General features: G+C 39.4%; 1 pseudogene; it reads left to right on the top strand.

The window, feature by feature from the left end:
• Positions 1-458: 458 nt before the first annotated feature.
• On the top strand, positions 459-22,706 carry LOC124075654 (YTH domain-containing family protein 1-like; annotated as a pseudogene).
• Positions 22,707-27,772: the final 5,066 nt, after the last annotated feature.

Genomic DNA, 27,772 nt, shown 5'->3' with positions numbered 1-27,772 from the left:
TCACCCACTCAACAATCCTTATTGGTAATGGTGGTGGTTGAAATAAAATTCTCTCTCTTAGGCCAAGATACCTTCATATGGCAACCACGTAAAATGACCGGATTTTAAGGTGAAATGTAGGTGATTAGTAAGAAAATCAGACATTATCTCTGAGACATATGAACTAGAGGGTAGGAAATTAATGTTGCTAGAAATAATGTAATGAAGAAGTATTTTAATTTGCATTTATTCAAATAACATTGTCAAGTATATAGTTTATATCTGGATATAGGAATTTAAGAAAAGTTAGAAAATCTGGGAAATAACTTCTTTAAGGCCTGCATAGTAGTAGAAATTAGAATTTCCCCAAATTGTCCTATCCTGAAGTCACCAGGAATTGTATGCTCTGATTTCCCTGGATGCTCAGAAGCAATGCTGCCCAGGGTATGGTTTAATTTATTTATATGAGGAGTCCCAAGATGGCCGCGAATAGAGTGCATCACACCCCATGTACCGCGCCACTGCGCGGGTGAATAACGAGTTAGAACGACAAAAAACTATCTTGTTAGGAACTTACAGCAAAATGGGGGTGCACCGAAACCTAGAGGAAGGATTTCCAGCACTGAGGTCCGGTAATTGAGTCTCATACACGAGCCAACTGTGCGACCGGAGATCCGGGCTGACTGATCCGCGCGGCCCGCCCCGCAGCTACAGACGGCGCGGAGCCGCCGAGAAGCGACCAGCAAGCAGGGAGATTCCTGCAGATTCTGTGGAATCCTGCCGCCTGAGCACTCACAGAGCCCCGGGCTGAGTTCGGGATTTCAGACGGGGAAGGAAGCGGGACAGCTCTATCCCCCACAATGGAAACTCCACCAAGGAAACCAGGGGCCACCATCTTGGAGAGCTGAAATAACCACCGCCACTCTCCGACAGATTGCAATGATAAAACAGGTGTGTGTTACTCAGCTCTTCTCCCATAAAGCGGGGAATTCGCATAAAATCTCTCCTAGGCTCTCCGGGGGAGGGATTATCAGAGCAAGCCTGCATAAAGATGCAGGGAGAACTAGAGACACCCGACCTTCAACTCCCCCTCCCATCAGCGGGGAAAACGAAACCTGTATTGCCAGCGTGGGGGGAGGGGCAAGAGGAAAAAATCAAAACAATAGAGTGCCGGGGTTCCCAATAGCCACCCTCCATGCCCAACAAACGGCAGGCCCAGAGTACAGTTTGAACTGCTGAGAGGCATCACTCAGGGGAAATCTGGTCTAGCAGGAGAAACCAGGACTAGCAGGAGAAATCAGGGGACTAGAGGCCAGGCCCTCGCGACTGGGCGGCTGGAGAACGCACGCCCGCCCGCGAAACTCCACCCGCTGCCCGCGCGACTGGGTGGCTGGAGTCCGCCCCCCGCCGGCGACCGACCGCGCGACTGGGCAGCTAGAGATTGCCCGCCCACCAGCAACAGCCAGCCCATTGCCCCTGCGACTGGGTGGCTGGAGACTGCACGCCCACCTGCGACAGCCAGCCCATTGCCCCTGCGACTGAGCAGCTGGAAACCGCACGCCCGCTGGCGACCAATCGCCCGCCGGCTGCCCGCGTGACTGGGCAGCTGGGGACCGCCCGCCCGCCTGCGACAGCCGGCCCATTGCCCCTGCGACTGGGCAGCTAGAGATCTCCCGCCCACCAGCGACAGCCGGCCCATTGCCCCTGTGACTGAGCAGCTGGAAACTGCACGACTGCCGGCGACCAATTGCCCGCCGGCTGCCTGCGCGACTGGGCAGCTGGGGATCGCCCGCCTGCCTGCGACAGCCAGCCCATTGCCCCTGCGACTGGGCGGCTAGAGATCGCCTGCCCGCCGGTGACAGCCAGCCCGCTGCCCCGTGCAACTAGGCGGCTGAGGACCACACGCCCACCGGCGACCAATCATCTGCCCGCTGCCTGCGCGACTGGGCGGCTGGAAACTGCCCGCCCGCTGGCGACTGACCCCACGACTGGGCAGCTAGAGATCACCCGCCCGCCAGGGACGGCCCACCCCCTGTCCGCGCGACTGGGCGGCTGGAGATCGCCTGCCAGCCAGCGACCAATCGCCCGCTGGCTGCCCACGCAACTGGGCGGCTGGAGTCCGCCCGCCCGCCGGCGACTGGGAGCTGAAACCAACCAGAGACAGTCCAGTCCCACCCGTCCATTCGGACACCCCAGTAAGGAGCCTGGGGCCCGCCATAGCAGGGAGGTGACGTCACTGGAGCTCGGCCGTCGGAACTCCTTCTCAGCGGAATCCACTTTAGCAAGCATAGTCTACCAACACAAAAGAGAGATAACAGAAATATAAAAAAACAAAACAAATTTATAGAAGAGAGCAGAAACACAGCAATCAAATAGAACTGGAAAGTAGCGTGAACATCATGAAAAAACAAGGGAAAAAAGGAGTACAAACAATGCAGGACAACTTAAATCTACAGGAGGACCTAGAAGCATCAGAAACAGGGATAGGGAAAGAACTCAAGGCATACCTAACTCAGATGGAAAGGAATATTAGAGAAGACATGAGACAGCAAGTCCAAGCAATAAAAGTATATTTTGAAAATGAATTAAACAAACAAATTCAAATGGCAAAGAACGAGCTTTACCAGGAGATAGAGATCTTAAAAAAAAATCAAACAGTAATCCTAGAAATGCAGGAAACTATAAACCAAATTAAAACCTCAAACGAGAATATTAAAAATAGACTAGATCAAGTAGAAGTCAGAACATCAGATAATGAAGACAAAGTTTATCAACTTGAAAAGAATATAGTCAACACAGAAAAGATGCTTAAATCCCACGAGCAATCTATTCAAGAGATATGGGATGTCATAAAAAAAACAAATCTGAGAGTCATCGGGATAGAAGAAGGCACAGAGAATCAAACCAAAGGAATGGACAACCTATTAAATGAAATAATTCCAGAAAACTTCCCACAGATGAAAGATGGAATGGATTGCCAAATCCTCGAAGCCTACAGGACCCCAAACATTCAAAACCGTAATAGACCAACTCCAAGACATATAATTATGAAGATAGCCAACATACAGAACAAGGAGAGAATATTAAAAGCTATGAGGGAAAGGAGGCAGATTACATTCCAGGGTAAACCAATTAGGTTAACGACTGATTTTTCATCACAGACTTTGAAAGCAAGAAGATCCTGGAACAATGTATTTCAAACGCTGAAAAATAATGGATTCCAACCAAGAATACTGTATCCAGCAAAATTAAGCTTCAGATTTGACAATGAAATTAAAATCTTTCACAATAAACAAAAGCTAAAAGAATTCGCAGCCAGAAAACCAGCACTGCAAAGCATTTTGAGCAAAATACTACAAGAAGAGGAATTGAAAAATAGTGCCCAAAACTAACAGCAGGAGGTATCTCACTAAAGGGGGAGGAAAATAACCAAAAATTAAAAACTAGCCAAACTAAAATAAATAAATAAATAAACATGACTGGAAGTACAAATCATATTTCAATTGTAACCTTAAATGTTAATGGCCTAAATTCACCAATCAAGAGACATAGGCTAGTAACCTGGATCAAAAAAAAAAAAAAAAACAAATCCAACAATATGCTGCCTTCAGGAGACTCATATGATAGGAAAAGACATACACAGGCTGAAGGTAAAAGGTTGGGAAAAATCATATCACTCACATGGCCCTCGGAAGCAAGCAGGAGTGGCCATACTCATATCGAATAAAATCAACTTCAAACCTAAGTTAATCAAAAGGGATGAAGAAGGACACTATATACTGTTAAAAGGAACCATCCACCAACAAGACATAACAATTATCAATTTGTACGCACCAAACAATGGAGCTGCAACGTTCATAAAACAAACTCTCCTCAAGTTCAAGAGTCAAATAGACTACAACACAATAATTATGGGTGACTTCAACACACCACTCTCACCATTAGACAGATCCTCTAGACAAAAGCTGAATGAAGAAACTATTGAACTCAATAGCACAATCAATAACCTAGACTTAACCGACATATATAGAATATATCAACCATCATCAAGTGGATACACGCTCTTCTCAGCAGCACATGGATCCTACTCAAAGATAGACTATATACAATGCCATAGGGCAACTCTTAGTAAATATAAAGGTGTGGAGATAATACCATGCACCATATCTGATCATAATGGAATAAAACTGGAAATCAATGATAAAAGAAGAAGGAAAAATCCTACATCACATGGAAAATGAACAATATGTTACTGAATGATCAGTGGGTTACAGAAGACATAAAGGAGGAGATAAAAAAATTCATAGAGAAAAATGACAATACAGACACAACATACTGGAATCTATGGGACACAATGAAAGCAGTTTTAAGAGGGAAATTCATTTCTTGGAGTTCTTTCCTCAAAAAAAGAAAAAACCAACAAATAAATGAACTCACACTACACCTCAAAAACCTAGAAAAGGAAGAGCAAAATAACAGCAAATATAGTAGAAGACAAGAAATAATTAAAATTAGAGCAGAAATCAACGAAATTGAAACAAAAAAAAAACCATTGAAAAAACTGAAAGTTGGTTCTTTGAAAAAATAAATAAGATCGACAGGCCCTTAGCCATGCTAACGAAGAGAAGAAGAGAGAGAACTCAAATTACTAACATACGGGATGAAAAAGGCAATATCACAACAGACACTACAGAAATACAGAAGATAATTAGAAAGTATTTTGAAATCCTATATTCAAATAAAATAGAAGATAGTGAAGATATCGATAAATTTCTTAAGTCATACGATCTGCCCAGATTGAGTCAGGAAGACACACACAATTTAAACAGACCAATAACAAAGGAAGAAATTGAAGAAGCCATCAAAAGACTACCAACCAAAAAAAGCCCTGGACCGGATGGGTATACAGCGGAGTTTTACAAAACCTTCAAAGAAGAATTAATACCAATACTTTTCAAGCTATTTCAAGAAATAGAAAAAGAAGGAGCTCTTCCAAATTCATTCTATGAGGCCAACATCACCCTGATCCCGAAACCAGACAAAGACACTTCAAAGAAAGAAAACTACAGACCAATATTTCTAATGAACTTGGATGCAAAAATTCTCAATAAAATCCTGGCAAATCGAATACAAAAACATATCAAAAAAATTGTGCACCATGATCAAGTAGGATTCATCCCTGGGATGCAAGGCTGGTTCAATATACGGAAATCAATAAATACTATTCACCACATCAATAGACTTAAAGACAAGAACCATATGAGCATCTCGATAGATGCAGAAAAAGCATTTGACAAAGTACAGCATCCCTTTATGTTCAAAACTCTAGAAAAACTAGGGATAACAGGAATTTACCTCAACATTGTAAAAGCAATCTATGCTAAACCTCAGGCTAGCATCATCCTAAATGGAGAAAAACTGAAGGCATTCCCTCTAAAATCTGGAACAAGACAGGGATGCCCTCTATCACCACTTCTGTTCAACATAGTTCTCGAAACACTGGCCAGAGCAATTAGACAGACGAAAGAAATTAAAGGCATCAAAATAGGAAAAGAAGAACTTAAATTATCACTATTTGCAGTTGACATGATTCTATATCTAGCAGACCCAAAAGGGTCTACAAAGAAACTATTAGAGCTAATAAATGAATTCAGCAAAGTGGCAGGATATAAAATCAACACGCATAAATCAAAGGCATTCCTGTATATCAGCGACAAATCTTCTGAAATGGAAATGAGGAAAACCACTCCATTCACAATATCCTCAAAGAAAATAAAATACTTGGGAATCAACCTAACAAAAGAGGTGAAAGATTTATACAATGAAAACTACAGAATCCTAAAGAGAGAGATAGAAGAAGATCTTAGAAGATGGAAAAATGTACCCTGTTCATGGATAGGCAGAACTAACATCATCAAAATGGTGATATTACCCAAAGTTCTTTACAGGTTCAATGCGATGCCAATTAAAATCCCAATGGCATTTCTTGTAGAAATAGATAAAGCAATCATGAAATTCATATGGAAAAACAAAAGACCCAGAATAGCAAAAGCAATTCTAAGCAGGAAGTGTGAATCTGGAGGTATAGCGATACCAGGGTTCAAACTATACTACAAAGCAATAGTAACAAAAACAGCGTGGTACTGGTACCAAAACAGGCAGGTGGACCAATGGTACAGAATAGAGGACACAGAAACCAATCCACAAAATTACAACTTTCTTATATTTGATAAAGGATCTAAAAGCATGCAATGGAGGAAGGATAGCATCTTCAACAAATGGTGCTGGGAAAACTGGAAATCCATATGCAACAAAATGAAACTGAATCCCTTTCTCTCACCATGCACAAAAGTTAATTCAAAATGGATCAAGGAGCTTGATATCAAATCAGAGACACGCCGTCTGATAGAAGAAAAAGTTGGCTACAATCTACATACTGTGGGGTCGGGCTCCAAATTCCTCAATAGGACACCCATAGCACAAGAGTTAATAACTAGAATCAACAAATGGGACTTACTCATAGTAAAACGTTTTTTCTCAGCAAAAGAAACAGTAAGAGAGGTAAATAGGGAGCCTACATCCTGGGAACAAACCTTTACTCCTCACACTTCAGATAGAGCCCTAATATCCAGAGTATACAAAGAACTCAAAAAAATTAGACAATAAGATAACAAACAACCCAATCAACAAATGGGCCAAGGATCTGAACAGACACTTCTCAGAGGTGGACATACAATCAATCAACATGTACGTGAAAAAATGCTCACCATCTCTAGCAGTCAGAGAAATGCAAATCAAAACCACCCTAAGATACCATCTCACTCCAGTAAGATTGGCAGCCATTATGAAGTCAAACAACAATAAGTGTTGGTGAGGATGTGGGGCAAAGGGTACACTTGTACACTGCTGGTGGGACTGCAAATTGGTAAGGCCAATTTGGAAAGCAGTATGGAGATACCTGGGAAAGCTGGGAATGGATCCACCATTTGACCCAGCTATCGCCCTCCTTGGACTCTTCCCTGAGGATCTTAAAAGAGTGTACTATAGGGATACTGCCACATCAATGATCATAGCGGCACAATTCACAATAGCTAGACTGTGGAACCAACCTAGATGCCCTTCAATAGATGAATGGATAAAAAAAAATGTGGCATCTATACACAATGGAGTACTACGCAGCAATAAAAAATGACAAAATCATAGAATTTATAGGGAAATGGATGGCATTAGAGCAGATTATGCTAAGTGAAGATACCCAATCCTTAAAAAACAAATGCCAAATGTCTTCTTTGATATAAAGACAGCAACTAAGAACAGAACAGGGAGGAAGAGCATGAGGAAAAGATTAACATTAAACAAAGATGAGTGGGGGGAGAGAAAGGGAGAGAGAAGGGAAAGCATATGGAAATAGTAGGAGACCCTCAATGTTACACAAAATTACATAGAAGAGGATGTGAGGGGAAAGGGGGGGGAAACAAGGGAGAGAATTGAACAACAGCAGATGAGGTAGAGAGGGATGATGGGAGGGGAGGGGAGGGGGGATAGTAGGGGAAAGGTAGCAGAATACAACAGTCACTAATATGCCATTATGTAAAAATGTGAGTGTGTAACCGATGTGATTCTGCAATTTGTATTTGGGGTAAAAATGGGAGTTCATAACCCAATTGACTCAAATGTATGAAAGATGATATATCATGAGCTTTGTAATGTTTTGAACAACCAGTAAAAATATATAAAAAAAAATTATATAACGAGATGTATTACTTTAAATTATAACATTGAAAATTTAAAAACACTGTATAAGGAAGTAAATCATTAGTTTGTCTGAGGAGGGCAGAATATATACTTGATATATATATAAAATTATATAGGTCTAGTTATCCTGGTATATGAAACATTCCCAATAACCAATATGGATAATTAGTCTAATGATGCTGTGGTAGACAGGCTCTAATTATGACCCCAATGATCTTTGCCTCCTCATATTCTGTCATATAATCTGTCCCACTGCATAAAAACTCTGAGGGGAAAATAAGACAGTCAGCCCCACTCAAAAGGTGAAAATGTACTCCAAGGACCTTAATCCATAGCATGTTAGCTATTAAGAACATGCTATTTGACTATGTATACAACCAGAGATATGAAAAAATAAGCTCTATACATGTAATAAGAATTGTAATGCATTCTGCTGTTATATATAAATTAAAAAAATAAAAAAGAACTTGATATTTGGGCTGGGGTTGTGGCTCAGTGGTAGAGTGCTCACCTAGCATGTGCAAGGCCCTGGGTTCAATCCTCAGCACTACATAAAAATAAATAAATAAAATGAAGATATTGTGTCCAACTACAACTAAAAAGTAAATATTAAAAAAAAAAAGAACATGAGGCAGGCTGAGGTTGTGGCTCAGTGGTAGAGTGCTCGTCTAGCACGTGCAAGACCCTGGGTTTGATTCTCAGCACCACATACAATAAATAAAATAAAAGTATTGTGTCCAACTACATCTAAAAAAATAAATATTAAAAAAATGAACATGAGGGTCTGGGGAATGTGGCTCAGCGGTAGAGCATTTGACTCACACATGTGAGGCACTGAGTTCAATCCTCAGCACCACATAAAAATAAATAAACAAAATAAAGGTAAAAAATCCATGATATCTGCCTTTCTCTACCTTCTCACTTAATAACACTTAGTCTTATCAGCCTAAAACAAACAAACAAAGAAACAGGTGTATCAGCCAGGTGTGGCAGTGCATACCTGTAATCCCAACATCTTGGGAGGCTGAGGCAGGAGTATTGTGAATTCAAGGACAGCCTCAACAATTTAGCAAGGCCCTAAGCAACTCAGAGAGATACTGTCCCTAAATAATATATAAACAGGGCTGTGGCTCAGTGGTTAAGAATCCCTGGGTTCAATTCCTGGTACAAAAAAAAAAAAAAAAAAAAACCTGGTACATCATTCAAGCCAGGATAGTCATGCCATGACTCTCCAGGAATGAATAACATAAAAGATAAAATTGTTGAGGAATCACCAAACAGCAGGATCCTTGTTACTTGCATGATTTGTGCCATCTTCCACCCCCAATCTATGTGTTCTCTTAACAGCTGCAGTAACTCATCTCTATCACAGGCAAATATGATTATACAGTATGCAGCATAATAGGAGATATGTAATATTTGGCTCCAGACTGACCTACTGACCAAATGACTGCCCTTTCCACAAGGCTGAAGTGCTCACAAAGGAAAGGAAAAGCACCTTTTAAATGTACCTAAAGCTAATCAAAATTCTTAAACACTAGTCTGCCTCTACTGTCATTATACAGAAGTAAAAACTAGCTCTTTTCTTTGTTTGGTTAGCAAGCTTAACACACTATGGTCAATGCTGTGTCTCCATTCTGCTCAAGAAGTCCTAATAAAGAGTTTCATTTCCATCACAGTTGTATCTTTTTGTGATTTTTCTGGTGAAGAACATGAAAAAGCCATTGAGATTATAACAGAATATGCTATTTGGCTATGAAGAAAAATCTAATACACATAAAGATATACATACAATCATTAAACTGGTAGGTTAAAACTAAGTCTGATAAAAATAAATATTTATATAGAGACAGAGAAGTTGCATATATTGAGGTTGATGATGTATATTCTCTAAAAATATAATACATATTTATTGGCTTCATGCACCGACAAAGTCAAGAATCAATGACCAACCCAGGAACAATAAGCAACTTACATATGAAGATTGAGTCTCCTATATTCATTTCTTACTTAAAAAAGGAAGAAGAAAGCAAGTCTATATGACTAAACCCAGGTCTGAGATTGGGATTTTACCAGATGAATCAGAATAAACAATCACAACAGATGGTCTGTAAAAAAAGGACAGTCAAAGAAAACAATTTGAACAACAAATATTAGTGACTGTAATGGATTAAAACATTAAATATAGAAAAATCTCTAAGTCATGATGACACTCTAAAAAGGAAAACAAAACACAAAAAATACCAACTTTTTGCTCACCTTTGGAAGCTTCTAGGGAAATATCTCATTATTTTGAAAAAGTGAAAATACTATAAAAGATGCAAGTATTCATCATACTATTCCTCTGTGTACTATAACTGTGAATCCTAATAATCAGTGGGGTAGTAGTTTCTGTTTTAGAAATCATCCAGCTAATAAATGAAGAAATTACAGAATTAGAACATGACCACTGTATAATTTTTAATGAAATGCGTATTGTTGAGAGCCACAGCCGAAGGGGCCCCAGCAAACTTCCAGCTGCCAGCAAACTTCCAGCTGCCGGCTGATGATTGGCTCACAGCGGCCCCAGCAACATCAAGCTGATTGGCTCCTCTGCGGTGATGCTCATTGGGCTGTTTCCCTGCTCTTTCAGACCACGGAGCTGCTCATTGGGGGACTTTTTTGGCTCCGCCCACGTGACCCAGCCAATCGGCTTCAAGAGCAGGAGGATTGTGGGAGGTGGAGAGAAGCTTGTGTGGGAGAGAGAGGCTTGTGGAAAGCCGGTGGTGGCAGTTGAGGCTCTGAGGGTTTTTCCTGAGAGGCTGTTTTGTTTGGCGTGTGTGGTTCTAAAAATAAAGTTAGTTTCTTTTGACAAGTGGCTCCTGATTGTGCCCAGCCAGACTGCAGCATTTGGTGGCTCGCACGGGGAGCGACTGAGGGTAAGTGAAACTGCTCGCCCCTGAGGGCAGGGCGAGAGGATGGGTAGCCATTTTAAGATTCCTCTTTTGTTTTGCTTCACTTTTGTTTTAAGTTGCCTGTCCCTGGAGATGAGTGAGACGGAAGAAAAACCGCTCACATTTGAGGAAAAACTATTTACGTCTGAGGAACAGATAGGGAGAAAGGACGGATGCACATGTCAGGAGGATAGAAAGGCTATAATGACTTTTTGTTGTTCCCTTTTTATTTCATTCTGTCTCGGTTTTGTTTGGCGTCATCTTGTTGGGTTGTATTATAGTAGAAATACGGGATCAGAAATTAGTAAAAAACAGACTGAAAGAGTGTTAAGTAAATTGTTAGAGGAAGGAGGCATCTCAGTAAAATCAAGAACAATCAGGGCATACGTTGATACAATACAAAAATGTAGCCCATGGCTTTTTAAGGAGGAGTTGTTAAATATATCACAATGGAACCATCATGGTGAAGATTTAAAAAGAATAGAAAAGAAAAGCCCAGGGACTCTGCCAGTTGGCACATTGCCATTGTGGACATTCATATCTTGTTTGCTTAGTCCAAAGCCTTCAGTTCAGACAATGGTAGAGGAAGGAGAAGACATAATGATTCAAGTAAAAGAGAAGGTCTCTCAAGTTAGTCAAACAGAGGAAAAGATTCAAGTAAAAGAGAAGGCCTCTCAAGCTAGTCAGACAGAGAAAGAAAGTGTAAAACAGAAAAAGCCATCAGGGGGAAAGTTACAACAGGAGACTGCTACTAACACCTTTCTATCACCAGAGGGTGTAAGTGTCCAACCAACAGCACCACCTCTACAGGAGACTGCTACTAACACCTTTCTATCACCAGGGGACGTAAGTGTCAAACTAACAAGGCCACCTCCATATGCTGGGAGGTCCCCAACCCCCGCAGTTGATAGTTGGGATCCTGAGACAAGATCTCAAATATTAACATGCCCTGTATTTGAGGCAGGAGGGCAGCGATTTTACCAAGTTTTAAATTTCAAAACAGTGAAGCAGCTAAAAGAGGCTGTAACAACCTATGGTCCTCAAGCACCCTTCACTGTAAGCATGGTCGAATCCATTAACAACTTGAACATGACGCCAGCAGATTGGGCTAATATGTGTAAAGCTGTGCTAAATGGAGGACAATACCTGTTATGGAAGGTTGCCAATGAGGAATTTTGCAAGGAGACGGCTAGGCGAAATGCAGCAGCTGGTTATCCTCAGAGAAATCTAGATATGTTGTTAGGAAAGGGACCTTATGAGGATCAGCAGCAACAAATTGCATATGATCCTGGTGTATATGCACAAATTGCTGTAGATGCAATTAAGGCATGGAAGACTTTACAAGGACATGGAGGTTTACAAGGTCAATTATCTAAGGTAATACAAGGAGCTAATGAACCTTATGCTGAATTTGTAGATAGGCTTATTCAAACAGCTACCAGAGTTTTTGGGAATACAGAACAAGCAATGCCATTACTAAAACACCTGGCTTATGAGCAAGCAAATCGTTGGTGCAGAGATATCATTAGACCATGGAAACATGAAGATTTAAACACATATATTAAATTATGTAGAGACATTAATGAACAAGAGCAAGTCGTGGCAGCTCCAGTAAAACAGGCTTTAGATGCCAGAGACATTAATGAACAAGGGCAAATTGTGGCAGCTGCAGTAAAACAGGCTTTAGATGCCAGGCCAAGAACATGCTACAATTGTGAACAAACAGGACATTTTAAAAGGAATTGCCCCATTGGAGGAGGGTTTAACAAAACTAGGTATCAAAGGAGTAGAATACCAGGTATTTGCCCACGATGCCGTAGAGGGAGACATTGGGCTAATGAATGCCGTTCTCAAACCACCATAGAGGGTACTCCATTATCAAAAAACGAACAAGGACCAGGTGTTTATCCACGATATCGTGGAGAAAGGCATCGGGCTCCGTTGCCAAAAAATGGACAGGGGGGCCCAATGCTCCGAGGCCCAAAACCACAAATATACGGAGCACTGGAGGAACCCAGCAACCCCATCAGGGTAGTGCCCAGGACACATTGTCCATCAGATCCCTCATCAGAAAAACCAGAGGGAGCACAGGGTTGGACATCTGCACCTCTGCCAGAGCAGTACTAACTCCAGAGATGGGAGTTCAAATCATTCCCACAGGGGTGAAAGGACCTCTTCCCAAAGGAACAGTAGGCTTATTATTGGGACGCAGCTCTTCTACTCTAAAAGGACTTATGATAAGTCCTGGGGTAATTGATCCCGATTATGAAGGTGAAATAAAAATTATAGCCAGTTCTCCAAAGGGTATATCAGTAATTTCACCAGGAGATAGAATAGCACAGTTACTAATAATACCCAGCCTACATGATAAATTTTCCAGTCGTACTGTAGAAAGAGGTTCCAAGGGATTAGGCTCCACAGGTGTAGATTGGGCTATGCTTTCTTTAAATTTAGATTCTCGCCCCATGCTAAAACTAAATATTCAAGGACATGAATTTAATGGACTACTGGATACAGGTGCAGACCTTAGCATCATCTCTCGTCAAGAATGGCCAAAACATTGGCCATTACAACAAGCCACTCAAACGCTTCGAGGCCTAGGAGTGGCGACTAATCCCCATAGAAGTGCAATGGTATTAGATTGGAAGGATCCTGAAGGATGTGAAGGAACTATACAGCCATATGTATTGGATCATCTTCCCATAAATTTATGGGGACGAGATGTCCTAGATCAATTAGGTTTGACATTAACAAATAACATCAACCAAAATGCACCCACTATTATGACTAGACAAGGTTTTAGGAAAGGAAAAAGATTAGAAAAACAAGAACAAGGTATAGCAGCACCAATACAAATAGATCAAGGAACAGACAGACATGGGTTGGATTTTCAGAAAGGGCCACTGAGACAATAAAAATTACTTGGAAATCCGAAAGACCAGTATGGGTACCTCAGTGGCCCCTGACTAAAGAAAAGATACAAGCAGCCCATGACCTGGTCAAACAACAATTAGCGGAAGGACATATACAACTTCTGTATCTCCCCATAATACTCCCATATTTGTCATCAAAAAGAAATCTGGTAAATGGAGATTATTGCAAGATTTAAGAGCCATTAATAATGAGATGGTTATTATGGGACCTGCTCAATCGGGGATTCCTCAGTTGTCTGCTTTGCCAAAAACCTGGTATGTTTTAGTTATAGATATTAAAGATTGTATTTTTTCAATTCCAATTCATCCTGAGGATAGTCCACGTTTTGCATTTACTATCCCTGCACTGAATCATGAGGGTCCTGATCAGAGATATGAATGGAAAGTACTCCCTCAAGGGATGGCTAACAGCCCAACTATTTGTCAAATTTATGTTAACAAAGCAGTCCAGCCACTTAGAAATCAAAATCCTGAACTACAAATATTTCACTATATGGATGATGTATTATTAGCACACAAAGCTAAAAACACATTGCTAGAATGTTATGCCACACTTACAAAATTATTAAAAAAAATTATAATCTAGTGATAGCAATAGATAAAGTACAATTAAGTTTTCCAATTAATTATTTAGGAGTTCTATTATCCTCAACCATGGTCCGTCCACCAAAAATTCAAATACGAGTAGATCAACTCAAATCACTTAATGACTTTCAAAAGTTATTAGGAGACATAAATTGGATAAGGCCTTATTTAGGTATACCAACAGGAGAGTTGGGACCTTTATTTGATATCCTAAAAGGTCCATCAGATCCAAATTCACCCCGAATGTTAACGCCTGAAGCAAGAAAGGCATTAAAAATCATTGAAACATATATGGAAAATATGCATTTGGATAGAATTGATATAAGTTTGCCTTTATTATTTATTGTACTACCAACAAAAAATATTCCTACAGGAGTATTTTGGCAAGAAGGTCCACTATTATGGATACATTTATCTTATTCTCCTAACACTATTCTTACTAGGTATCCTGAGGCTGTAGGACAATTAATACTCAAAGGAATAAAAGCAGCAAAGGGAGTGTTTGGAATTTCTCCCAATAAAATTATTACTCCATATACTATGAATCAAATTGATGAGTTAGCTAAAGAGTTAAATACTTGGGCAATAATCATGTGCAAATCTAATGTTTCATTTGATAACCACTTACCATCTAATCCTTTATTGTCTTTTTGGTCATTGCATCCTGTAATTTTTCCAAAAATGACAAGAAAAACACCTATCATGAATGCTCCAAATATATTCACTGATGGGTCAAATAATGGTACAGCAGCAGTAGTTACCCCTGATCAAACTTTTACATTTTTAGTACCCAAACAATCAGCTCAAAAGGTAGAGCTTAATGCAGTTTTACAAGCTTTTGTGATGTTTAAAGATTCTGTATTTAATTTATTTTCTGATAGTCAGTATGTACTTAATGCTATAGTATCTCTTGAAGATGCTGGTAGGATTTCCCCTTCTTCTACTGTTTTGTCTTTGCTTTCCACTATACAAAGTCTAATCTGGGACAGAAAAGATCCATTCTTTATAGCACATATCAGGGCACATACAGGATTGCCTGGAGCCCTTAGTTTGGGCAATGATTTAGCAGATAAAACTACACATGACATACATATTTTCTCTACACTAGAAGAAGCTATAAATTTTCATAAAAAGTTCCATGTCAATGCTAATACTTTACAAAAGCGTTTTAAAATAACTAAGGAACAAGCTAGACAAATAATAAAACAATGTCAAAATTGTGTGACCTTTTTACCACAAGTTAATCTTGGAGTCAATCCTAGAGGATTGATACCTAACCATATTTGGCAGATGGACGTCACACAATTGCCAGAATTTGGAAAATTAAAATATTTGCATGTTACAGTTGATACTTCTTCTGGATTTTGATGGGCTCCCTTCATGCCGGAGAAAAAACTAAAGATGTTATAGCTCATTGCTTACAAAATTTTGCCACTGTGGGTGTTCCAAAACAGTTAAAAACAGATAATGCCCCTGGTTATACTTCTACCTCTTTTAAACAATTTTGCTCAACATTTGGCATTACTCATATAACAGGAATCCCATACAATCCACAGGGACAAGGCATAGTTGAAAGAGCTCATCAAACTATTAAAATGTACTTATTAAAGCAAAAAGAAGGAATTGGGAAGGGGTATATATTCCCCAAAGATAAACTTAAAATAACCCTTTTTACTCTAAACTTTTTAAATTTGGATTCATCAGGACTTAGTGCTGCGGAAAGGCATATGTGTCCAAAAAATGTGCATAAGCCCAAGGTACTTTGGAAGGATATTCTAACAGGACAATGGAAAGGTCCTGACCCAGTAATTGTCTGGAGTCGGGGGTCTGTTTGTGTGTTTCCACAAGGAGAACAGCAGCCAATTTGGATTCCAGAGAGATTAACCAAGGTCCTGACCCAGTGATTGTCTGGAGTCGGGGGTCTGTTTATGTGTTTCCACAGGGAGAACAGCAGCCGATTTGGATTCCAGAAAGATTAACTAAAGCGATTTCTACAGACCAAAAAGAAGATGATTTGGCTCAAATCCATAAAAACTGATATCCAAAACTCCAGTTTGGCTATTCTTACATCTGCAACAGAACCAGGATGCTTTTTTCAATATCTATTTTATTATTGCCCTTTGCCATATCATGAAGTTCTATTTTGTTTTTTGAGCTCATACAGACCTAGGTTGATGTTTTGCTGATCAGTTCTATTTTTTGACTATAGAGTTTTTAAACATTGCAATGGAGATTTCACCTGTAAAAAGTTATAAGGCCTTTACTATAATGTTATGTGTTGTATGTATTATATTATGTGTGCACACTTGTGTTTTGTGTTATATGTTTGAATGTATGTATGTCCATATATCATATAAGATGAGCGCTCATGATAAAATGGATCCAAATATTTTTTTTTTCACGTGATTTATATGGTTTAATTTAAATTGGGTAAACAACTGTTGAGGATTGTTTTAATATGTAAACAAAAAAGAAGGTTAACAGATCTGTTTGTTTACTTTCACCTTTCCTTTTCATTATATTTAATAATTCTCTTAAAGATAATGTAAATTGTTAAGAAAATTGTTTTCTTTTAGTGCCTTCTGTAATGTTACATAATTTTTTCTTTAGCCATTATTGCCAGAATTCCTATCTTCATCCCAGTGCTGGTGAAGTCAAAGATAACACCAATCTACAGCTTCTACAATAGCCATCACTGAACTGCTTGCAGAACTTGCCTGGATACATTGTGAGCTCACCTGTATGCATTGTGAACTATCTGTTGGTGCAGCGACTTGTGGTAGTGTTGGGGTATTTTTGCTGATGATATCATTGGTGGTACAATTTTTCCAAAAGGAGCCGTCAATTGGCTTGGTGTATCTTCCTGCTTGTCATGATCGTCCAGCTAAAATTTGGGGGCCAACAGAGGTGAGGCAAAGAACCTCACCCCCCCGCTGGTACAAAGACCTCTCCACAGGTGTGGTTGTATACTGGACCAGTAGTCAGTGACGGGTAAGATCCAATTGCAATGGTACCAACCTAAGGACCATATGTACTATTGGACAACCTAAGGCAGGCACGGTCCCTAAGCCACATGCTTGTTGTTTAAACAGAGAGGGGGAGATGTTGAGAGCCACAGCCGAAGGGGCCCCAGCAAACTTCCAGCTGCCAGCAAACTTCCAGCTGCCGGCTGATGATTGGCTCACAGCGGCCCCAGCAACATCTAGCTGATTGGCTCCTCGGCCCCAGCAACATCTAGCTGATTGGCTCCTCTGCGGTGATGCTCATTGGGCTGTTTCCCTGCCCTTTCAGACCACGGAGCTGCTCATTGGGGGACTTTTTTGGCTCCACCCACGTGACCCAGCCAATCGGCCTCAAGAGCAGGAGGATTGTGGGAGGTGGAGAGAAGCTTGTGTGGGAGAGAGAGGCTTGTGGAAAGCCGGTGGTGGCAGTTGAGGCTCTGAGGGTTTTTCCTGAGAGGCTGTTTTGTTTGGCGTGTGTGGTTCTAAAAATAAAGTTAGTTTCTTTTGACAAGTGGCTCCTGATTGTGCCCAGCCAGACTGCGGCAGCGTATCTAGATATAAATCTTAAGAGACATTAAAAATCATGAGGTTAAAAAAAAACTAATGGGAAGTTTTATAATGGATGCATTACCTGAGCCCAGTGTTCAATCTTAAAGTCACAATAGCAGTGACAATCAACATGATAAGGTTCCTAGTTTATTATGCTATGGAGTGAATACTTGTTTTCCCCCAAATTCATATATTGAAATCATAATACCCAATATGAAAGTACGAGGAAATAGGGCCTTTGGGAGATCATTAGGTCATGAGGGTTGAACTCTCATGATGGGATTAGTTCACTTATAATTAGAGACACCAATAAGCTTGCTTCCTCTCTGCAAGTACACAAAAAGGAAAGGTCATATGAGGACATAATCAGGAAGAGGACCCTCACCAAGAACCAAACAATGCTGGAGCTAGCACTCTGAATTCAGATATCGAGCTTCTAGACCTGTGGGAAATAAAGGTTGTTTAACACATCCACTCTATGGTTATTTCTTACAGCAGTCTGAACTAACATATGGTGTGAGACTATAGGAGGTACCTAACACCATATCTGAGGTACATTTACCAAAAGAAATCTGAATTGGATAAAGACTCTAATTACCAATTTATAGGAAATATGAGAGATCAGAACAGTAATAAATAATACAATATACAATGAGCAAAATTGAGAATACAAATTACATAGGCCAAAGACCAAGTACAATAATCAAATTAGAAAGTAAAGAGGGGAAGAGGGAGAGAGATGACCTTCTTCATATTAAAGGAGAGCTAAAACTTCAGAGAAAGTTGAATTAACAAAAAAATACAACTATAATGAGATACTATTACACATAGAGAACAAGAGAATAAAAGATGGAAAATGCCAAGTATTGGTAAGGATGTAAAAAGGCCAGAACTCTCACACTGCTGTGGAGACTATAAATTAGAATAACCACTTTGAAAAACTGCTTGGCAGTGACTGCTGAGCTGAACATACATATATCCTATAACTTAGAAGTTCCACTCTTAGGTATTAGGTAGATAGAGGCCCAAGAGAAATGGAAATAGGTATCCATCCAAATATATGTATAAGACATTCATAATACATAAGTCAAGAACTAAAACAATCCAAATACTCATAATAAATACACTTATTGTGAAATATATTAATTCAATGTAATACTATCACCAATAAGAATGAACAATTGACATCTATAGACAATAAGTGTAAATCTCACACATAGCATGTTAATTAACTGAAAGAAATTGGACAGAAAATTGAATCTCCCAACATAGTATTGTGCTGGATAAGAAAAGTCAACACCTTGGAGGCTGGGGTTGTGGGGTTCTATCCCCAGCACCACATAAAAATAAACACATAAAATAAAGATATTGTGTCCATCTACAACAAAAAAGAAAGAAAGAAAGAAAAAGTCAACACCTCATTTCCTCTTATTCAAAGGTACTCAGTGTCCTCTCCTATTTATCTATATCCCAAGCTCATGAAAAGTGACTTACTACATATAAATATGTGGCAAATGCCTTATCTGATGGACAGACACATTAGTGAATGACAAGATATACCTGACCCTCAGTTCCAGATCTAACCCACATATTCTAGGTGATGTTGGGTAAGTCACCACACCTCATTTGACTCACCCATCAGTGGGGGTCTAATTAGCCACGCCTCCCAACCAATGAAGTCTAGAGCACAGAACAATGTGATTTCCATCTGGAAAAGCACTATGAGTTTCTAAAGGAAAAAATTCACCATGGAGGTTCAAGGAATTATCTTAAGAGTCCAGCTATCTAATGCATAGTAATTGTGGTGATTGTCAACATGTTTGCTTTGATAATTATTACATTTTTGTTTTTCTAAAATAAATTTCATTTGATACAATGTGGGGTGATTCTACAAGCATAGATTCCCCTAAAAGAACTATGGTCACAATGTAACATTAAACGTCATGGGCTGATAGAGTTCAACAAATGTCTGTTTCTTCTAAAGTATACTGGTGAGGAGTGTGGGCTCTGGAGGCAGACTAGGGACAAGCCCTAGTTACATCACTTGAAAACTCTTTGAATACATTTATGTCAGCATACTATCACTTATTGGCCTCATTGGTAAAACTGATATTAGATAGTACTTCTCACAGAAGAGAAAACAATTTTTAAATATTTCTTTGTGCTTTGGTTATTAAAACTATAGTGTTGGGGTTATAGCTCAGTGGTTGAGCATTTGCATTGCATGCATGAGGCACTGGTTTGATCCTCAGCAACACACAAAAAAATAAATAAAATAAATATATTGTGTCCATTTACAACTAAAAAAATTTTTAAATATATAAATTTTTAGGAATAACATTTTAAAAATTCATGACATAGGAAAAAGAAAATTCTAAAGTCTTAAAACTGAATATTAACTATCAATTCATTTTATTGAATATTATTTCTAATTGACAGGGGGAAATTACACACATTAGTGGGATATTCTGTGATGCTTTTGTATATGTTAATATTAGTGAATGATAAGTTTTATTCCATGATCAGAAAGCTCCATTGCTTTGGGCCTCAGATAAGGCAAAACATCTTGGCGGAAGGGCATAGCAGAGGAAAGCTACTCATGTCATGGCTACCAGGAAGGAAATAGGGGGGGGTGGAGGGGAGAGGAAGGGAGGGAGGGAGGGAGAGAGAGAGAGAAGGAGAGGCCAGGAAAAGAAATGTCCTTCCAGGGCATGTTCCCAGTGACCTACTTCTTCCAACTAGGCCCCATCTCCTAAAATTTCTACCACCTCCCCATAATGCCATCAGATTATTAATCAATCAGTGAATTAATCCATTGATAAGGTCAAAGCTATCATGATCCAATCACTTTCCCAAAGTTCCACCTTTAAATATTGCTGTACTGGGGAGCAAGCTTTCAACACATTAATCTTTGCTGGAGAGTTCATATCCAAACCATACCAGACAGTCATGCAGAATTCCAGGATACCTGGCATGCCTGTTATTGTAATTAACCCAAATTGCACTGATCCTTCTCTCCATTTGAGAATGAAGATTGCTTTCTTACATGGGATCACAATTAAAACCTAAAGCATGCCTGCTCATCAGGAGGTTGTAGGTGTTATTATCCTGTTTCATAGATAAGACTGGTGGAAAGTTAGTCACCTTCTTAGTGTCCTAGTGATGAGGTTATGATCATTTCATTCTCGCTCCAGTAGCCTATGAGACTCTACATCTCACTTGGTTCTTATCTATGAGTTATTGGTTCTGTGGTGTACAGTCCATACCTTCCTCAGATGTACACTTGAAAGAAAAAGACTATTTTTGAAACCACCATACAAAAAAAAAATGGGACTGGGGTGATGCCTTGCCTACTCCTACCCAGTTAACTTGAAGTTGTGCAATGACACTTTTCCTCAGCTCCATCTCCTTACCTTCTTATACCCAGCAGTGACACTGATGCTCACAAATATTGGAAATGTGGACTTATCCCTGCTTGCTGTTATATTCCCAAGTATTCTCTCTACATTTATGCTATTATGTTAATGTCAAATGTATTGCACGGACAGAATGAAGGAGGCAAAGATGGAATTGGGAACTAATATTTGTTGAGGGCCTACTAGATGCCACACATTATAGGTAGGTATTTTCAGACTTTTTCTCTTCAAGTCCTCAAAGTGATACTTTGAGGTTCAGATCATTACCTCCTTCCTACAGCTGGGCTTAGAGAGCAAAGTACATGCTCTAGGAGCTCTAGAAAGATGTCAAATTGACATTGAAGCCAATTTGAAGGGCCTTCCACTGACCAATGCTTGGATAATTTTAACATCAGTATATATTATAGTAATAACAGAGGCTAACCCTTTGTTAAAAATGTTGTTCTTTGGGTCATACCAATATAAATAATACATTGAGAAATATATTTATAAATAAATAAAACAGGCCATTTGGGTCAGCACTCCTTCAGTGTGGCCACTCACAGCTGCACACCCAGTGCCTACTGCTGCAACTAGCTGTACCAGGTGGAATTGGGATGAAGCCCGGGGAAGGGCTTGAGAGGCCCAACTTCCACACTGTTCATAAAACAGGTGGACCAGTAGTGTGGACCCCCAGAGAACAAAAAGGCAAGATAATAAATTACAGAATGGTTTTTTGCATCACAAGGATATAGTTCATGACAAAAACTTTGAGCCCTACCTTTCTGGACAGTCCAATTGGGGTAACAGTTACCCCTTGATCTGCAGGGGACCCTCCAATTCCATACCTCACCACCTATGGGCAGCTCCATAATGGAGACAATCATTCCATGCATGATGCTGTTTTTAGGAAGCCAGGGGGCCTGGGGAACAACATGTGTCAACATAGGTTTAGTTTCTTCCCTCAAAACCCTATATTCTCAGCAGGAGGGGCAAGTAGTTCTCAGAGCAGCAGACTCAGAGCTCCACATACAGAAGCAGCTATACTTATCTGCCAAGCTCCCTGAGTGGCATGGTTGTTGATGGACAGACAGGTTTTCACAGTGACATACTTACCAAGGCACCTGGGATGAACAGCCTGGAATGGGGCACAAGGATGTCACCACTTCTGAAGTCAAGATGGTGGGCTCTTTATCAATGATGTGGCACTGACAGGAATCCTTTCTAGCAGCAGTGGGACAAATGTAAACATGCTAGTTTCAAAGCCAACCTCTTGGGCTGCCACTGCTGACAAGCCTGCAAAACCATAGCCTAAAATGAAAAAGAAAAAAAAGTGGGCCTGTAGTAGGGGTTGTGATGCCTCCTCCACCTATAAAGAACCACATGGACACTGGCACCCAGGATAATAAAGGGCCTGTGCTGAAGGTCCCAGCTCCTGGCAGTCACCTGCCCCTAGTTTACCCTGCAGCCCCAGCAGGTGGTCCATATTCTCCCAGCTCAGGACTCCCCCATTGGCCCAGTCACAGCATCAGAGCCCTCAGCAGCCACCCAAACCTGCTGGATCACCCCTTATAACAAAAACACTGCATTTAAGTAGAACAGGGAGGCTAGAAGTAGTAGTAACACTCTTGAAATCACTCAGATTAATTTTGTCCCATGTATAGACTTCCACCCTGTCCTTGAGAAATAGAAGGCCCTCTACAGCTACAACCTTAAATAGTTTGAGTGAGCCCTTAAAAATGGGCATGTTCATCATAAAGAGTTATTCAGAGGACAACATCCACCACTGCATCAAGTACTGCAACTGGTGCCACACTGAACATGGCAACAAGCTCCTGAATAACACCTTCCCTGCTTTTCAGCATCAGTGAGACTAGGCATTTCTGTGAGATGGCCAAGATGAAGTTTCCTGTGGACTATGGCACCACGGCTGTGGTCTGTTCTCAGGATAAGTGGAAGGTCACGTTTGACATGAAGTGGATTTTTGTCAAAAATGTGCCCAATAACCAGCTCCAGCACATCAGACTATGGAACAACAACAAACCAGTCACAAACTCCTGAGAGACAAAGGAGGTGCCTCTAGTAAAAGCAAAACAAATGCTGAGAATTATTTCTTCCTTCAAGCACACCATCTGAAGCCTTGAAGACTTTTCTCACTATGAGAAATGTCAGGAGGACGGAGAGGTGGTGCACAATGAATGGCAAAATCGAGACAAACAATAAGGACAAACTAGTCTCTTATGTTAACAGTTGACTTTGAAAGCAAAGTATATTTGGTGCTATCTTCATGCTACGTTCATGTTCACCTACTTTGCAGTTAATTTTTGCCAGATGGATCTGCATTCATTTGTATTTTTCCTTGTGTTATAATGTTACAGAATTCACTAACAGAGAAGTGTTTTGTCAGCTTATCAGTCAGAACTAATGCAAAATATAAATATCCTTAAAAACAACAAAAACCTAATATATCTCAAAGATTTTTTTTGGAATTTTCTTATTTTATATCCAGTCATTTATTATTTCCAAGATGACTTAATAGTTTTTACCACTCTACTTCTTTGTAGCAAACACAAGAACCCATGGGTTGTTGTGTCATGTAAAGAATGCTGTTAAAATCTCAGTGCTGAAATAAAATGTTAGTGATGATCCTCTTCAATTGATTTGCCATTTTTACTATTTGTGTTATCTGTGTAAAAATGCTTATCTGTCCATTTGGATTTTCTACTGGATAGAAAGATAAGTTTTAGTTTTTCTAACATGATGACCACCTTTGTATCCTTGGAAAAGCCATCCTTCACTATGTCTTGCCCACACTGGGTGGTCTGCTTCACCCCACTGCTACTGTCTAATCTCTTAGGGAGGATTATTTAGTGTTTTAGGTCTGTGTCAGTGTTCAGATGTTCTCAGTTGTTGGCAGAACATTTTTCATTTTCCCCTTTAATTCAACTGAGAATCCTGATGTCATCTTAAGTTTTATACCAATAATATTGAGCTTTAAAGTAGGATTTGATAGTACAGACAGTGTGATGGGTGATGCCACCTACTAAATTTCACTGTGTATCTAATTTTTGTTTCTGTTGAATGGGTTAAAAAAAAAAAGCAAAACACACACACACACACACACACACTTTTTAGAAAACAAATTTGCTGTCATGTTTTGTGGAGTTAGGGGCCTATTGAAGAGATCACTGCCTGGAGTTAGATTTCAGCATGTAGGTGGTACTCAGGCCCATCAGCCTCATACCCCAATTCTGCACATACCTACCACAGAGGATCCTCCCTGTCTTAGAGAGTAGATAACTTCTGAAGTTATTTAATGCAAAAGAACCTCTAAGTTAATGTATAACCTATATTATTTTGACTTGTATCTAGAATGTGTCTCTTGCTCTGAATTTTTTTTATACTGCCTGTATGGAGTTATGGACAGCATTAGATCACTGTCCGTTGGGAGAATACAAGCCTTAATATACATACCTGTTTATTATAAATAAACAAATTATAAATAAAAACTATACATTTAAGTGTCAACTAATAATTTTGGAAGGCAAAGGAGAATTCAAAAAGAGGCACTGGACAACTATTATGGCAATACATTATTCAGACAAGAAAAAAAATGGATGCTCAGTCTGCACCAGATCTCACTGCAATCATTGAGTCACTATGGTAACCATGCTAGTGAAGGAAAACTAGGAAATGGATCCAGTGTCCAGAGCACCGACTTGCTCTCGGGCTGGCTAAGCTGGTATCTGCAGGATAGGCACATGTGGAGAGACTTTAGTTCCAAGGCCCAAGGTGTGAACTTACTTGCTTACTATGGTGTATGAAGCACACTGAAGACACAGAGCTGGGGTCTATAATGTGGGCACTCACAGAGCAGCCTGTCTTGGGGTTAAGTGAATATGTGTGGTTGGAAGAGGTGGAAGTTATTGTTCTGAGGCAGCACAGAGGATTTTCTCTTATTTTTTTTAAGTTTTATACATTTAGGGTTTGATTAGATCTATGAGATTAATTTTGAGTTACCTTTTCAATATGGCATGATCACAGTTTACATTTATGCAATATCCAGTTGATATGCCACAATGTATAGGAAATACTTTTTTTCACTGAATTATCTTTGGATCTTTGTTCAAAAACAATGAATTAACCAAAATTGAAGTTAAGAAAAAATTTCCATCTGCAATAGCTACCAAAATAAGTGAAATATGTAGGGAATAATTTAATCAAGAAGATGAAAGTTGTACACCAGAAAACATACATTTAAATATTATAAATAGAAATAGTTAAGTAGATGAAAATAGAGATATATCCTATGTTTAAGAACTTAAATGAATCAATATTGTCAAAATATTCATTCTACCTGAAGCAGTCTTATTTATAGATCCAATGTAATTCCTATAAAAATTCCAATTGTTTTATACTTGAACAAAAAATATATCTAAAATTCATATGGTATCAGGAAACACCCCAAATAAACAAATCAACCTTGAGCAAAAAGAAGAAATCTAGAGGCATCAGACTACCTGATTTTAAAACCTACGGGCAAAGCTATAGCAATCAAAACAGCATAGTATCAGCAGTAAAACATACACATGGGCTGGGGATGTGGCTGAAGTGGTAATGTGCTCGCCTGGCATGCGTGGGGCGCTGAGTTCGATCCTCAACACCACATAAAATAAAATAAAGATGTTGTATCCACCGAAAACTGAAAAATAAATATTAAAAATTCTCTCTCTCTCTTAAAAAAACAACATACACATAAACCAATGAAGTAGAATAAACAGCCCAGAAATAAATCCACACATAAAGACAACTGATTTTCAAAAAAGGTGTCAAAAACATATAATAGGAAAAGGGCAGTCTCTTTGTTATCAAAAGCTTGGTCCTTGTCCCTATGCCAATCCAATGATGAGGACAGATTTGGAAAAAAAGGAAAAAGAAGTTTTATTGCTTTGCTAGCAAAGGAGAAACACAGGGGACCCCTGTTCTACAAGCTGTGATTCTGCACATCAGGGGAAACAGAGGGTTTTTTAAAAAAATATTTATTCTTAAGTTTTAGATTTACACTTATGTGGTGCTGAGGATCAAACCCAGTGCCTCTACTTCATCTCAAAATCCTAGAAAAAGAAGAGCAAAACAACAGCAAAAGAAGTAGAAGGCAAGAAATAATTAAAATCAGAGCTGAAATTAATGAAATTGAAACAAAAGAAACAATTGAAAAAATTGACAAAACTAAAAGTTGGTTCTTTGAAAAAATAAATAAAATCGACAGACCCTTAGCCATGCTAACGAAGAGAAGAAGAGAGAGAACTCAAATTACTAGCATACGGGATGAAAAAGGCAATATCACAACAGACACTTCAGAAATACAGAAGATAATCAAAAACTATTTTGAATCCTTATACTCCAATAAATTAGAAGATAGTGAAGGCATAGATAAATTTCTTAAGTCATATGATCTGCCCAGATTGAGTCAGGAGGATATAGACAACCTAAGCAGACCAATATCAATTGAGGAAATAGAAGAAACCATCAAAAGACTACCAACTAAGAAAAGCCCAGGACCGGATGGCTATACAGCAGAGTTTTACAAAACCTTTAAAGAGGAACTAATACCAATACTTTTCAAGCTACTTCAGGAAATAGAAAAAGAGGGAGAACTTCCAAATTCATTCTATGAGGCCAACATCACCCTGATACCTAAACCAGACAAAGACACTTCAAAGAAAGAAAACTACAGACCAATATCTCTAATGAACCTAGATGAAATAATCCTCAGTAAAATTCTGGTGAATCGGATACAAAAACATATCAAAAAAATTGTGCACCATGATCAAGTAGGATTCATCCCTGGGATGCAAGGCTGGTTGAATATACGGAAATCAATAAATATTATTCACCACATCAATAGACTTAAAAATAAGAACCATATGATCATCTCGATAGATGCGGAAAAAGCATTCGACAAAGTACAGCATCCCTTTATGTTCAAAACTCTAGAAAAACTAGGGATAACAGGAACATACCTCAATATTGGAAAAGCAATCTATGCTAAGCCTCAGGCTAGCATCATTCTGAATGGAGAAAAATTGAAGGCATTCCCTCTAAAATCTGGAACAAGACAGGGATGCCCTCTATCACCACTTCTGTTCAACATAGTTCTCGAAACACTGGCCAGAGCAATTAGACAGACAAAAGAAATTAAAGGCATAAAAATAGGAAAAGAAGAACTTAAATTATCACTATTTGCAGTTGACATGATTCTATACCTAGCAGACCCAAAAGGGTCTACAAAGAAACTATTAGAGCTAATAAATGAATTCAGCAAAGTGGCAGGATATAAAATCAACACGCATAAATCAAAGGCATTCCTGTATATCAGCGACAAATCCTCTGAAATGGAAATGAGGACAACCACTCCATTCACAATATCCTCAAAAAAAATAAAATACTTGGGAATCAACCTAACAAAAGAGGTGAAAGACTTATACAATGAAAACTACAGAACCCTAAAGAGAGAAATAGAAGAAGATCTTAGAAGATGGAAAAATATACCCTGTTCATGGATAGGCAGAACTAACATCATCAAAATGGCGATATTACCAAAAGTTCTCTATAGGTTTAATGCAATGCCAATCAAAATC

Source organism: Marmota monax, unplaced genomic scaffold, assembly GCF_021218885.2.
Source record: "Marmota monax isolate L192 unplaced genomic scaffold, Marmota_monax_Labrador192_F-V1.1 WCK01_AAM20220418_F8-fsc00206, whole genome shotgun sequence".
Lineage (NCBI taxonomy): Eukaryota > Metazoa > Chordata > Mammalia > Rodentia > Sciuridae > Marmota > Marmota monax.
This window is presented reverse-complemented; position numbering and strand designations above follow the sequence as displayed.